The sequence below is a fragment of the Dromiciops gliroides genome, chromosome 2, assembly GCF_019393635.1.
Source record: "Dromiciops gliroides isolate mDroGli1 chromosome 2, mDroGli1.pri, whole genome shotgun sequence".
NCBI classification, from domain to species: Eukaryota; Metazoa; Chordata; class Mammalia; order Microbiotheria; family Microbiotheriidae; genus Dromiciops; species Dromiciops gliroides.
Genome location: NC_057862.1, coordinates 428983473 through 428996800, shown reverse-complemented (window position 1 = coordinate 428996800; position 13328 = coordinate 428983473). Strand labels below are relative to the sequence as shown.

At 43.6% G+C, this 13328-nt stretch overlaps 1 protein-coding gene across 2 annotated transcripts in view; it reads right to left on the bottom strand.

Annotated features, from left to right (window-relative positions):
* RXRA (retinoid X receptor alpha) overlaps nucleotides 1-13328 on the bottom strand; it is a 441222-nt gene that overhangs the window by 108759 nt on the left and 319135 nt on the right. The window lies entirely within an intron of this gene.

The following is a 13328-nucleotide window of genomic DNA, read 5'->3' as shown; positions in this document are numbered from 1 at the left end:
ACCCCCCCCCGAGATCTAGAGAACCACATAAATATGTTTAGCCTTCCCTTTGTACCAGAGAAAAGAAATTGTGTATATTTATGGAATTAAAAGATAAAATGTTGATATTATACAATACTCTACATATATGTTATACATTTCTGAGTTTCTAAACTTTTTCCATGTCATCTACGATTTCCACAAAACTCCCCCCAAATTCCCATTTAACTTCTTATGCCGATCAATGATATATCAAAACCACAATGGGGAAAGTCACAATGTGGCAGGGATAAAATATATTAAGAAAAAAGAAGGTCTGGCAAAAACTCAATCTGAGTCTATGCAATCTTTGCTTGTTAGGGGCAGGATACAAGTACTAGGAATGTCCATTGAAATCTGAAGGTGACAATTTGGCGATCAAACAGCAGCTGTCTTTTCTATCCTAAATGGGAATGAACATCAAAAAGGCACTCCACAGAGAACTGGCCAGAGCTCAAGGATGATATAGAAAAACGAAGCATGGAAAACCTCAAATTATCCATTGGTGTCCTTACAGACATTATCCTGGGCCATTGATATTCCTGATGGGCTTGAATAATCTTGTTCTTCCCCAAAAGATTCCTTTAGCCAAGTGAAGCACCCAGCAGGGAGCCAAGGGACTGAGGATCAGCATAATACCAATGTATCTGCTAGAGTCTCTTAGGAGTCAATTTTCAGGAACAGGGGGGGCCTAGAGCTACATGTTCCCCATCAATCCCAATCAGGCATTATTGCAGCCATGTCTCTTGGCATCTTGGGGCTTAATTGGTCCAACATGACTGGCTATCACACCCACCACTGACATGAGAACCAGACAATTCTAACACTTCAGATCTTGCCCCATTAGGAGAAAGTCAGATTCTTGGACCACAGACATGGAAGGGAAGGGGAGGGGTTCAGGGTAAATGTTCCTGGCCTTTCTAGTTGGATTAAGAAATATCATGATATTATAGATAGAGCTTTGAACCTGGAGTCATGAAGACATTGGTGGGGGAAGGTGGGGGTCAAATCCCACCTTTAATACTCACACGACCTCTCTGAGCCTCAGTTTCCCCACCTATAACATTTTCATCTAAAGTCTATTCTAAATCAAAATCTATTATGGTACAATCTACTCAGCTGATGGCCAGTGCCCAAGCACCAATCATGAGAGGCCTGGCTCAGATTCCAGGCATAGCCCAAAGTTACAGCCCAAAGATGCCCATTCTCTTAAACTCCCTACTAAAAAAAATACAACAACAACAACAATAATAATAATAAGCAATTATAAAGTGCTTTAAGGTTTGCAAGGCATTTAACATATTGTCTCATTTGATTCTGGAAACAAACCCTGGGAGGCAGGCACTTTTATTATCCCTATTTGTTGTTGTTTATTCTTTTTTTCAGCCACGTCCAACTCTTTGTGACCCCATTTGGGGTCTTCTTGGCAAAGACTGCCCATACCACTCCATCTTGTCCACAAGAATAACATCAGAGATTCTGTCAAGTGTTCTGCTCAGGTCTTCGTGTTGCTGCGGCTTCTATTGCTGCAAGTCTAAACAAACTATGTCTCCTGCAGTCCTCAGATCTACTCCTGCCCAAAAGAAGGTATTAGTAGCAGCTGGGCAAACTCTACCAGAATGAATTGTCTTCCTGAATCCATTCTGGCTCTTAATGATCACTGCCTCCTTATCTAAATGTTCATAAACCACCCATTCTAGAATTCTGTCAAGAATTAAAATCAAGTGCCCTTGGGACCTCTGATTTGCAGACTTCACTCTTTCCTTTTTTGAAAACTGGTACAAAAATCTGTCCCATATCTGTGGTCCTGTGGCACATGTTTTCTCTATCCTTCATAACCTTTCAAAGATCCAGTTGACAGGAGCTCAGCCATCCCAATTCTGGCCATTATACTGGGATACAGTTTGTCTAGACCTGGTGACTCAAAATCATCCAGGGTAGCTAGCTGCTCACTTACTCTGTCCTAGCAAAAAGTTCATCAAGACCAAGCTAGCTTTGCACCCACAAGTACAAATGCCTTGCCCACCTCAACCACATCCCCCAAAACATAGATACTTGCTCTTATAAACACAGGCACTTTCATTCATATGCATGCAGAATTCAACCATACAACATACAGGGGCAATTGTATATATGGCTAGCAGGCCTAGGGAAAAGTGTTTTTGTTTGTTTGTTTTCGAGTTCCCTGTCCACCTGATACCTGACAAGACAGGGAGCAGGCTTCTTCCTCGCCCTGGAAGCCAGTCCTTAGGGTAGAGGATCCCAATGTGATAAGAGAGCCCCTCTCCAGCTCCTACTTGCCCTGAAGGCCAATGGGGCTGGGTCAATGGCCTAATAATAAAAGCATCATTCCAAACATACCCAGCAGTCTCTGGGTCCCAAAAGAGGGCTAGGGAAGGAAGGTCTCTTTGAAACAGGGAAAGAAAAAAAATAGCACTAACATAAGGTTTGCCTTACATACAAGAGCCTTCCAAAAGACATGGGACAAGAAGAGGAAAGCCTGTCCCTAACCTCTCCCAAGAAGTACCCCCCACTTCTCCCCTGACTGCCTCTGGGATCTTGACACTGATCAGTAAACAAGCATTTACTGGTTATCTAATATACACTCAGTTATGTCCCTAGCCACTGTGAAGCATATAAAGACCTGCAAGGCATGGTCCCTGCACCCATCCAAGGAGTTCATTCATTCACTGAGAACTAACAAGTTGATGTGTTCAAGCATATAAACAGACATGTGTTTAGACATAAAGATAACAAGAGCTTACATTTCTACGGTCCTTGATGGGTTAGAAGTAGCCTCGCCACCATTCTGTAAGGTAGGCAGTCTAGGAATGATTATCCCCATTTTACAGGTGAGGAAACTGAAGCTCACAAAGGAAAGGAGCCCAGTGAGGACCTCAAAGCTGGCAAAGGGCAAAGCTGGTTCTGAAAGTAAAGGTCCCAGATTCCAAGTCAATTGATCATAACTACCCCTGAATTGAGTGGTCAGTGTCAAGACAGCAGTAGAGTGTGAGTACTGGAAGAGTTCAAAATAAGGAGAAATCTTGATGGGCTGTGGTGATCAGGGAAGCACTGCAGGAGGAGACAAAGCCTTGATCTGGGCCCTGAAGAATGGAAGTCCTGCTGGTTAGGCCCCCTGAAACTTGCCACATGAGAAGCAGCTGTGTCTTTAACTCTTTTTTTTTCTTTTTTCTTTTTTTTGTTTTTGGTGAGGCAATTGGGGTTAAGTGACTTGCCCAGGGTCACACAGCTAGTAAGTGTTAAGTGTCTGAGACTGGATTTGAACTCAGGTCCTCCTGATTCCAGGACTGGTGCTCTATCCACTGTGCCACCTAGCTGCCCCTGTGTCTTTAACTCTTGAAACCTGCCAGGCCTCTCTGGCCACCCTTGTCCCCATCAGCAACTACAGACATGCCATTGCCTCGCTTCACCCATCAGGTTGGGGAGTAGGGGGTGCCTGGCAGCCAGCTGTGCTTCCTTCCATGGGGAAGCTCCCTATCCCAACCCAGGTAGAGGGGAGAAGCTTGCTGGCCCAAGACACAGCTCATCACCACTTCCTTCACGCACACTTTTTCTGCTCACTGGCTCCAAGATTAATAGTGCAGAAGAGCAGGAGTCAGGTACATTTTTTCTATCCCTATTTTGATGGGTTATTTTTCTCTCTGGATCTCTTCTCCAGGTATGTGCTTGAGGCTAAGGATTGCCAATCATAGAAAGCACAGTTTGCTTTCTCAATGTGCCATTCACCCACCTGATGGCTTGTCAGACCAGGGAGTCCAGACACAAGCAGATGGAGCCTATAGGGACCAATGTTCCAGATTGCATCAGCTCCTCCACAAGCAGGAGGCACAGATTATAGGATCTCAGACTTTGAGCTGTAAGGGCCTTAGGGGGAAAAACCCCTGAATTTTACACATGAGGAAAGGAAAGATTTAAATGACTAACCCAAGGTCATACAGATAATAGGTAGTGGCAAGACCAGGATTTGAACCTTTGTCCTCTGACTCTTGGGCAGCTAGGTGGAGCAGTGAATAGAGCACAGGGCCTGAAGTCAGGAAGACCTGAATTCAAATCCAGACTTAGACACTTACTGGCTGTGCATGTCACTTAACCCTGTTTGCCTCAGTTCCCTCATCTGTAAAATGCACTGGAGAATGAATTGGCAAATAACTCCAGTATCTTTGCCAAGAAAACCTCAAATGGGGTCATGAAGAGTCAGAAACAACGGAAAGGACTCAACAATGACCTCTGACTCTGAATGAATATAGGACTCTTTACACCTCAAACTCTCTAACTTGTCCCAGTAGGTTAAATAAAAAACATCACACACTGCCCCCCAAAATACTCAAACCTATCTTGGGCTCTCCTCTAAACCACAGGACATAGAGCCTAGGCCCCATTCCTGAATTACACCCTAGTCTCTAGCCCAGCAGTTCCCAAAGGTTGCACCACAGCATTCTAGCAAAATGTGAGTTTCACTACATAGGTTGAGAAACTTTAGATGAGATAAAAGATTTATAAATAAGTGGGTTTCGTATAAATTTTACTCACCACTCAGATATCACAGTAAGTATAGTATTTTCTTTCTTTTTTTTTTTTTAAAGTGAGGCGATTGGGGTTAAGTGACTTGCCCAGGGTCACACAGCTAGTAAGTGTTAAGTGTCTGAGGCTGGATTTGAACTCAGGTACTCCTGCCTCCAGGGCCGGTGCTCTATCCACTGCGCCACCTAGCCACCCCAAGTATAGTATTTTCAAAGTAAACAAAACTTCTTGATTTCACATTGAAACCAATACTAAAACATCAGACCTTGAATTTGCAAGAATTCCACAACAGCTGTTCTTAGTGTAGGGAGACCGTATGTGGGAAAGTCTCCCAACTGTCCTATACTGTTTGCCACCTTAAATGTTCAGTATGTAGAGAATCTTTATAATAAATAATGAGATTCTTTTTAAAATCCCACTCCCTTTTCCCTTCCCCGCAAAAAAGCTTCAGTTCTAGCCAAAAGGCCATAGAGATTGAAAAACTAATGACTTAGAGACCCCCATTGGAACCTTCAGGCAGGACAGCCTCCTATGTGATGCCTTCACCACCAAAAGGCAGTTCCAGAAAGTAGTACTTGGGTTAATACAATAACCAGTCCCATCACCAGCAGACACTGACCGCCTTTCAAATCCTTTTCTCCCCAAGTCCTCTAGATGAGGCAGGGAGCACACACCTCCTCAAAACGGGAAAGCTGACCAAGGAGAGTCTGATGAGCACGGCTTCCCTTGAGGTGTTTTAGAGGACCAGGATGCCAGCATGCCCTGCTCCAAGAAAGTTTCTGTTTCCACAACATAAAAGATTAATCTTGTCGGGCCCCTGTCCATAGACACCCGTGCAAGAGGCAGGGAAGAAGAAAGGGAGCCCAGCCTTAGCAAAAGCCAGAATTACAGAGAACAGCTGGCATTTGCATGTATCTAAATTGGAATTACATGAATCGAAGAGCCAGAAGGGATTTTAGAACACGGGATGCTGGAGAAGGAAGGCGCCTCGGAACACAGAATGTCAGAGCTGGAAAGGATCTTAAAAGAAAGAAGATCAATTACAAGATTCATAGGACTGTAGAAATGGAAAACATTTGGATTAGAAATAATCAGCTTCAATTTTCTTATTTTATTTATTTTTATAGAGGCAGCTAGGTAGCACAGCAGACAGATCATTGGGTCTGGAGTTCAAGGATCTCTTAATTGACAAACCTAACGGTCTTTTCAGATACTTGTTAGCTGTGTGACCCTGGATAAGTCACTTAGCCTCTCTCTGCCTCAGTTTCCTTAACTATAAAATGGGGGGGGGGGGCGATGGTGATGGTGGTGATGATGACGATGATAAGGAGGAAGATAGCATCCACTTCCCAAAGTTGTCGTGAGGATCAAATGAGATATTTGTAAAGCATGGAGCAATGCCTAGCACATTGTAGGTGTTGTGTTTCATTTGTTTCATTTCCTTCCTCACTAAGGAGGAAACAGGTTCAAAGAGAAGGCAAGTGACCTGTCCAAAGTCACACAGCTCCTTTAGTGTTAGGACCAAAACAAGGACCCAGATCCTCAGATTCCAAGTTTAGTGAAGCTTTTAAGATTTCATCACCCACCTTAAGCTCTCAGATCTCCTCAGCGCCCCCCCCCCTTCAACACTCCCAAATGGTCAAGAACAAAGCTACTCAGACCTCTGCTCTCTATTGAAAGACAAGTAACAATGCTCAGTGGAATCCCTAGTCTCTCCCAACAGCGTCTGGAGAGGTTTCTCAGCTCTGTCTGATGTAGAGTACAGCTTCTCAACAAAGAAATGAAGAGATAGAACCACCTCACTACATGCTACCCTTTCTTTCCAGGCTCCAAATCAGATGCCCTCTGCCACAGTGGCCATGTGACTTACGATTATCAGCATCATTTCTCTTCAACTTATTGCTCAGTTGCCAGGCCTGGTAATGAAACACAGCCCCTTCAGATGTCTGTGTTTTCAAAAATAAACGTATTGATTTTCAAGAGTGGTACATACACACACCCACACATGGCAAAAACCCACAACTGAGGCCTATTTGGGGCAGTGTAGTGACATGGATTCAAAGAAGAGGGAGAGGCTGTGCTCTTGTGGTAATCACAGACTACAAGGGGATGGAGAAAACAAGGCAGATGTACAAATAATCGTAATAGGAGTGTGATAATGAGACACATTTTAAAATGCTAATGGAGTTTGTAAGGAGATCACAGGGTCACAGATTTAGAGCTGAAAGGTACCTTAGACGAAGGCCAGCCAGTCCAAACACTTCATTTCACAAATGAGGAAACCAATGATCTCTTAATTGACAAACCTAACAGTCTTTTCTCAATCATCATCCTTTCTGATCTCTCTAAAGTGTCTGGCACTGTTGATCACCCTCATTTCCTTGATACTCTCTTCTAAGTTTTTGTGACAGTGCGCTTGGTCGCATTCGCTTTCTCTTTCTTTCTCTGTCTCTCTCTGTGTGTCTCTCTCTGTCTCTCTCTGTGTGTCTCTCTCTGTCTCTGTCTGTCTGTCTGTCTGTCTGTCTCTCTCTCTCTCTCTCTCTCTCTCTCTCTCTCTCTCCTTCCCTCTCCCTCATCCTATCAATTCTACCTTTATAACATCTCTAGTATAGATCCCCTCACCTCACACCTAGGTACTGCAATAGCTTGCTGGTTGTCTCCCTGCCTCAAATCTCCCCACTAAAGTCCATCCTCAACTCAGCTATTAAAGTGGCCTCCCTAAATAGCAGGTCTGAAACTATTCAATAAAAGCTCCCCCTTTGCTCCAAGTTGAAATATAAAATCCTCTGTTTGGCCTTTGAAGCCCTTCATTATGTGACCCCTTTCTGACTTTCTGGTTTTCTTACTCCCCTCCGAATACCCCACAATGTTGTGACTTGAGCATATACTTGCTGTCCCTCACACATAATAATACTCTATAACCCTAGGCCAGGCATTTTCACTGGCCATCCCCCATGCCTAGAACTCTCTCCCTCTGCCTCCTAGTTTCTCAAGACTCAGCTAAAGTCCCACCTTCTACAAGAAGTCACCCACAAACAGAAAGACCAAAAACTGCAGTCAAAAAAAAAAAAGATGGAAGAGGATTATTTTGCTGATGAAGAATTAGGAAATGACTCACTTCCTGCATAATATGTATTTTAGCGTTATTTGCCATAGAAGATGAGTCTCCTTACAAGAAAATATTTGTTAACTTTTTGATAAAATACCTTATATTTAAGTTACTGTCAAATTTGGTAAAATTCTAAACTTAAACTATTCTACAAATTTTAAAATTCTTTCTCAGACTTCCTTAATCTTAGTGCCTCCCCACCAAGACTCCCCCTACCCCAATTTATGCTGTCTAGATTTTCTCTGTATATAGTGGTTTGCATATTATCTCCTCCACTGGACTAAGTTCTTTTGAGGTCAGAGACTGGTTTTGCTTTTCTTTCTATCCACAGCTGTTAGGAGAGTTCCAAGCACACAAAAGGTGCTTAATAAATGCTTCTTGACTTGACTTGGTTTGACTAAGGCCCAGGAGGTAGAGGATGGTTGGTGGTGCCAATCAAGGCTTCATGGAAAAGACAGAAATTGAACTGTCTTAGGAGAAGGACAGAATATGAATACGCAGAAAAGAAATGGAAGGGCACTCTATGTGGAGACAAACGCTTCAGTGCATGGGGACTTTTGCATTAGGAATTTAAAATGTCACCCAGACATCTTAACTGGCTCTAAGTATATTGGCTACTTCCCAAGTTGTTTCACACATGTCTATCTTGAATCCCAACAGTAAACCTTCCCTAATCCCTACCCCCTCTCCCTGGATCCTCAGTCTCCTCATCTATAAAACGGGAATAATAATTCTTGCCCTACCTCCTAGAGGCCCAAATTCAAGATAATGAATGTAAAAATATGTTGCTACATAAGATGCTACACAAATGTCAGATAATTGTTATAATCATTACTATTATTCCCATTAGAATCTCTCACAGCACAGTCCAGAGGAGAACTAGAGTATGTAGTAACACACTAATTCTGGAGTCAAAGGACCTGAGTTCAAATTTCATTTATACTACTTAATACCTGTGCAACTTTGGGCAAGTCCTTTAACATCCCTAGGGCTCAGTTTACCTCATTTGGAAAATGAGGAGGCTGGGTTAGACAAGGTGCCATGCAATTCTACTTTGGTGACTTGTTGATGGATTGCTGAGTGGCCTGTTGACACAGTTTGACCGAAAGCCTTTGTCGAGTCTGTCAACAAGCTGACAGCAAGGAAAGGTATGTGTGTGAATGTTACTCAATTTAGGGGTTAGCATTAGACCCACTAGTCCTTGCAGAATATCTACTGGTCTGGCAGAGGGAGGAGGTGTAGGGGAGAGGAAAGAAGAAGGAAGGTCAGATGAGATTACCTTCCACTAATCACTCAGTCAACATGTGTTTACTGAGTCTACTGAAGTAGCCAACCTTTTGTTAAGGATAAAAGGAAGACGGTGGTTCCTGCCCTCAAGGAATTTATAGTCTAATCTGATTCATGAATGGATAACAGAAATACAGTCCTCATTTACTGTTTACTTGACTCTAATCCAGGATTCCCCAAACAGGAAAGCTAAGAAGAGTTAAATTTATCTATTACACCAAGGTTTACAAATCACTTTACATTCATTATCTCATTTGATGAGCCAACAATTGTGTGAAGTAAGTGCTGTTATTATTCCCCAATTAGCTAGAAAAGTGGGAAGGGACATTTTCAGGCACACATCAAATCAAGGCAACAGAAAGAAAAAAAAAATTATCTTGGGAGCCAAGTTCTATTAATAATCGCCACGTTCCTCAACATTCTACATGCCCATCAAATCAGGAGATCCGGAAACTTCCCTGTATCCATAGGTGTGTCTATGAGGCTGGTCCTTCTCCCGTCCCCATAGAAACACTTTTCACAGTGGTTCCCCTTCTAGCTACTGGTGGGAATATGCCAAGCTCAGGGGACATTCCCTGGGCCCTCATCTTTTCCACCCCGCACTAAGTTTGCCATCCATCTGTCCTACAGTCAACTCTGTATGTGGCAGAAATCAGGGGAAAGTGCTTTTTTTCCACCCTGCTCAGCTCCTCGAAGCAGGCTGTTCCTCTCTCTTCGGGAATGTCTGGAAATAGCCTCTGTGAAATGTGAAAAACTTGAACTTTTGAACCTCCGTGCAGCAGGGAAGGGAGATGGGGCGGGAGTGTTAGGGGAGGGCTGTGGGTGTGTTTGGGTGGATGAGATCTGCACAGGCTTGGAGGGGTGGGGCATGGATTCCTGGTTAGGAAAGCTCAGAGGCTGAAGGGAAGCAGGAGAAAGTTTGGGGTTTCACCTTTCAATTCCTAGAGTAGGCCTCAGGGGATGAGCAAGCAGCCTTTCCCCAAAGGGTCAGTAAGGGTGAGGATGTTGATGGAGCCGGAAGCAAAAGAGGAATGCTTGGATATGGGTACCCAGGGCTCCTAAGCAGGGCCAAGCAATGAGAAGAGGTCTAGATAAATAAAATAAAGTGTTTTCCTTCCCTTTAGAACTTCATATAGCCCTGCCCATGCACTACAGCTATAGGTGGAGACAAGGGGGTGGTGGAGAGAATAACCACCTCCCTTTAGGAAACTAGTTGCCTGCCCTACACCCCCCATTTCTTGAAATCATAGTGTTAGACACCCCAAAACTCACAATACAATATTAAAAAGTGCTGACTCAGGAGTTAGAAGGCCTAGTTTCAAATCCTACCTCCAATGCCTACTGCCCGTGTGGCCTTGGCCAAGTCACTTAATCTCCAGGGGCCTCAGTTTCCTCTTCTATAAAAAGGAGGGAGGCTGAGCTAGGTGGTCTCTGAGGTCCCTTCCAGACTCAATCTTATAATCATTAGCATCTGAGAAAAGATTGTTCCAAAGCCAATCCCAAAAGCATCTCACATGCCCCCTTCTGCCAGTTATTTGGGGCTCTGTTTTCAGATGTTTAAAAAACATTTCTACAAATATATGTTAAGTACACTAAAGAACTAGCCCCTCTGGTTTTGAAGGTGGCCGGTGCCTCTCTGGGTTGGCAGTTTGTTTGTTTGCTGGTTTTGACCCATTATTCACCACCTCAGTAGTGTCTCTGTCAAGTCCTTACACAGATTTTCAATTTTTAGAATTCTGAAACTTGAATAGCATGGGACATAGATATAAGAGAAACCCTCAGTACTCTTTCTGGTAATGGGTTAGGTACAGCCTTCTCAATGCTGATATGGGTTATGGATGTTAATTCCACCACAGGGCACGAGTGTCTAGTGCCATTTTTTCCTTTGTGCCAAGATCCAAAATAAGTGTACCCTGGCCACAGCGACATGAATAACTACGTGAATGCTATTTATAGATCACTGGATCACAGATTTATGGCCTGAAGGGACCTTGGGTCATCTAGTTAGCCCTCTTTTTTTTACATAGGAGAAAACTGAGGCCCAGAGGAAATAAGAGATTTATTTACCCAAGGTCACTCAAGCTGCAAGCCACGGAGCCAGTATTCAAACCCAGCACCTACGACTCCAAATTCAGTGCTCTTTTCCAGCACGTATTTGTTCACATTTATCAAGGCACAAGGACTTTCTGCAGACAGTGTGGTACACCAGAGAGTTCTCAACAGGACAGTCTGGAGACCTCAATCCTAAACACAGCAGGATGATTCGGTAAATCACTTCCCTTTCTCCGGGCTTCAATTTCCCCCTGTATAAAATGAGGAGGAAATCTAACACCAACCAATACATCGACAAGTATTTATTAAGCACCTACTGTGTGCTGGGCATTCTGTTAGATGTAAGTCCCTACTCACAAAGAGCTTTCATTCTGATGGGAGAAACAAGTACATAAAAATATACGCAACATAAACATAAAGTGAATAAATAAAAATACATACAAAGTAATTAAACACAAGGGAGTTTGGCAAGGCGGGCACTCACAGTTGGAGGAACCAGAAAAGAGAGAAAAGAAGAGAAGAGGGGACAGCTAGATGGTGTAGTGGATAAAGCATTGGCCCTAGATTCAGGAGGACCTGAGTTCAAATCTGGCCTGAGACACTTGACACTTAGCTGTGTGACCCTGAACAAGTCACTTAACCATAATTACCTCCCTCTCATCCCTCCCAAAAGAGAGAAGGATTACTTCTGTTTCTTTTTTAGGAGGGGAGATTATTATCTTGTGTTTTCAAACATTTATCATATGTATGTTTTCAGTCTCCTCAATTAGGACACAAGTCCTTTGAAGGCAAGGACTTAACCCTTAAGTCCCATCCCCATGATGACTAATACACATCTTGGTATCTATTTAGTTCTCAAATAATGTCACTGGCTGATCATCACTGAACAAGTGACAAAAAACACCACTGCCAGTAGCACGGGCATTTGTCCAATACCAACAACCTAGGGGAGTTACAGAGGCGAGCCAAAGCCCAAAATAAATGATTTGGGGGGCAAATGGGGAGAGCTCAGGCTAGGAATTGGGAGTTGTATTAGGACCTCACCAACTCTCTTAGGGATTATTATAAGGCCCTTCTAAATCAGTCTCCTGACTTTCAGTGTCCCCTTCCTCTAATCCATCTACCACATAAAGTTGTCAATATAGGCACAGATATGACAAGGGGAGCTCTCTTGCCCAGAAACCTTTAGGGACTCCTTACCTCTAAGATAAAATACAAACTCTTCAGTTTAGCATTCAAGGCCTTCCATAATCTAGCTCCAACCAACCTTTTCAACTTAATCTCAAACCATCCCTATCGATACACTTTTGATTCCAGCAAAACTCCTTTACTAGCTGTTCCCTGAACTCAATGTGGCATCTCAAGCATGAGTATTTGTCCCCACAGCCTGGAACATACTCTTCTTCATCATCTTAACCTTTCAGAATCCTTTTCCTCCTTCAGGTCTTGGCTCAGATGTTGCCTAAGTTCTTATTCTCCTCCATCAGTAGTCTCTTCCCTCCTCAAAGCATCTCTGTGTTTACCCACTGTAGAAGGCAAATTCTTGGTGGCCAGGGACTGTTTCTTTTTGTTTGTTTTTGTTTCCCCAGGTACCTACCTGGCAAAATCTCTTGAAAATATACAGACTTAAGAAATGATTGTTGAATTAACTGAACGGAATTTAATTCAGTTCCCATCTTGTCCCTATCTGGCTAGAGTTTGGTAAAACAATCATGCTTTATTCTCTTGGCTGTGGAAAGGAAATCGACACTCCACAGCCCTCTCTCTCTCTCTCTCTCTCTCTCTCTCTCTCTCTCTCTCTCTCTCTCTCTCTCTCTCTCTCTCTCTCTCTCTCTCTCTCTCTCCACCCACACCAGCAGTATTACGGTGATAGTCATCATCCCTATAAAGCTCTCTGAGGACCCCAAGAAAAGAATTCCACCCCACAAACACAGTATCATCTCCATCTCCATCACCATCTCCACCACGCAGCTGCTTTGCAACAAGCACCCAATCATGGCCTTTGCAGACAAGTAAACACTCCCCAGAACAGTGAAACAGATTGTCAATAAAACGGGGGCCCGGAGGGGGGGCAGTAAAAAAACAACCATGGTTCCACACTCCATGTTCTGTGCTGGCCGCTCCAGCTCACACCACCTCTCAAGTTTGCCCTGGGTCAGGAAATGAGAATTTTTCACTCACTCCAGAGAATTTCTAGGTACAACTAACTCAATGAGAGATTCACACAGTAATCCAATAGCACTGAGGAGGAGCTTGGAGGGGGGTAGAAGGGAGGGGTAGGGGAGGAAGGAGAAGCGGTAAAGAACAAGATGCCAGAGGC